Below are 2500 nucleotides of genomic sequence, written 5' to 3'. Positions count from 1 at the left end.
TGCGCCTTAACCTAACCCATGTTGCGCCTTAACCTAACCCATGTTGCGCCTTAACCTAACCCATGTTGCGCCTTAACCTAACCCATGTTGCGCCTTAACCTAACCCATGTTGCGCCTTAACCTAACCCATGTTGCGCCTTAACCTAACCCATGTTGCGCCTTAACCTAACCCATGTTGCGCCTTAACCTAACCCATGTTGCGCCTTAACCTAACCCATGTTGCGCCTTAACCTAACCCATGTTGCGCCTTAACCTAACCTATGTTGCGCCTTAACCTAACCTATGTTGCGCCTTAACCTAACCTATGTTGCGCCTTAACCTAACCTATGTTGCGCCTTAACCTAACCTATGTTGCGCCTTAACCTAACCTATGTTGCGCCTTAACCTAACCTATGTTGCGCCTTAACCTAACCTATGTTGCGCCGTAACCTAACCTATGTTGCGCCGTAACCTAACCTATGTTGCGCCATAACCTAACCTATGTTGCGCCTTAACCTAACCTATGTTGCGCCTTAACCTAACCTATGTTGCGCCTTAACCTAACCTATGTTGCGCCGTAACCTAACCTATGTTGCGCCTTAACCTAACCTATGTTGCGCCTTAACCTAACCTATGTTGCGCCTTAACCTAACCTATGTTGCGCCTTAACCTAACCTATGTTGCGCCTTAACCTAACCTATGTTGCGCCTTAACCTAACCTATGTTGCGCCTTAACCTAACCTATGTTGCGCCTTAACCTAACCTATGTTGCGCCTTAACCTAACCTATGTTGCGCCGTAACCTAACCTATGTTGCGCCTTAACCTAACCTATGTTGCGCCTTAACCTAACCTATGTTGCGCCGTAACCTAACCTATGTTGCGCCTTAACCTAACCTATGTTGCGCCTTAACCTAACCTATGTTGCGCCTTAACCTAACCTATGTTGCGCCTTAACCTAACCTATGTTGCGCCTTAACCTAACCTATGTTGCGCCTTAACCTAACCTATGTTGCGCCTTAACCCAACACACGTTGGGCCTTAACCCAACACACGTTGGGCCTTAACCCAACACACGTTGGGCCTTAACCCAACACACGTTGGGCCTTAACCCAACACACGTTGGGCCTTAACCCAACACACGTTGGGCCTTAACCCAACACACGTTGGGCCTTAACCCAACACACGTTGGGCCTTAACCCAACACACGTTGGGCCTTAACCCAACACACGTTGGGCCTTAACCCAACACACGTTGGGCCTTAACCCAACACACGTTGGGCCTTAACCCAACACACGTTGGGCCTTAACCCAACACACGTTGGGCCTTAACCCAACACACGTTGGGCCTTAACCCAACACACGTTGGGCCTTAACCCAACACACGTTGGGCCTTAACCCAACACACGTTGGGCCTTAACCCAACACACGTTGGGCCTTAACCTGCTCTGTAATTGTCATACGACGCGTTAAATTAGTGTAGTGTTGCCTAACTGCAACCCCCGCAATATAGTTTGCTACTCGCACTGCCCGGTCCCCAGAGTATCGCTTCATGTTAAACACCTTGCAGCTATACACTGTAATGCGGATGGCGGCAGGACGTACATGCTCAATGCCCTTCGCAGTTGTTCATTGGCATTCGCATGGCGAAGCACAGCCTACGTTGTGGTACGGCTTGTGGCAACTGTCCGCTGATGTTGTACGTCCAAATCACACACTGTACCGCACATTGGTCCTCATGTACTGAATGATACATCGTGGTACATGTGTGACCGTACCACGACTGCGCCAACAACGGCGAACCATACGGTCCAAATATTGTGCACTCAGCTACGTGTCGTCTCCCTATAAGAGCTGGATTGCAGTATGGTATGCCGTGGATGGCGATCAGCATGAGCCGTCTGTTGATGTAGTGGCGCGTGTTGTCAGACGTAGTCGTCTCTTCTCACACACCGTGATAGCATGGTGCACTGCGTTCCACATCTGCGACATGCGACAGAGGCCGGTTGACAGTCGTTCGCGCAATGGACATCGCATACGTACGGGGGCCACCTTCCACGTGTTCGCGAAGCGTGCACATGTTGTTGCGTGTATGTGGGCAGACATAGTGTGTCGTGACACCTGACACAGGCATGCAACAATCGTTGAATTTGCAAATGGCGATGGACGTCTACGTTTGCTGGTGACGTTACGCAAATGAAGAACTGGTAAACCGTTGTGGTGCGGTTGTTCTCGCTAGAGGTGAATCAGTGATGGCGACGATCGGTTGAGCTACCAACCGGTTGTTTCAGCGATACCCACCATGCCCACGAACGTGAATGGCATGTGGGTGTGAAGCGATACGCGGCGGTGGCTGGGTGGGACCGTCCCCGGCCGGTGAGGGGGGGCCTTCCGGCGTGCTGGCCGCGCGGTGCGTGGGCGCACGCGCTACAGCCGGCTGGTGGGGGCGGCCAGTGGCAGGCGCGCCGGCCGACGGAGGCGGCAGGCGGCGCAGCTGCGCGCCGGCGCACCCTGCACGCGGCGC

This window comes from Schistocerca americana, unplaced genomic scaffold (assembly GCF_021461395.2).
Source record: "Schistocerca americana isolate TAMUIC-IGC-003095 unplaced genomic scaffold, iqSchAmer2.1 HiC_scaffold_889, whole genome shotgun sequence".
Lineage (NCBI taxonomy): Eukaryota > Metazoa > Arthropoda > Insecta > Orthoptera > Acrididae > Schistocerca > Schistocerca americana.
This window is presented reverse-complemented; position numbering follows the sequence as displayed.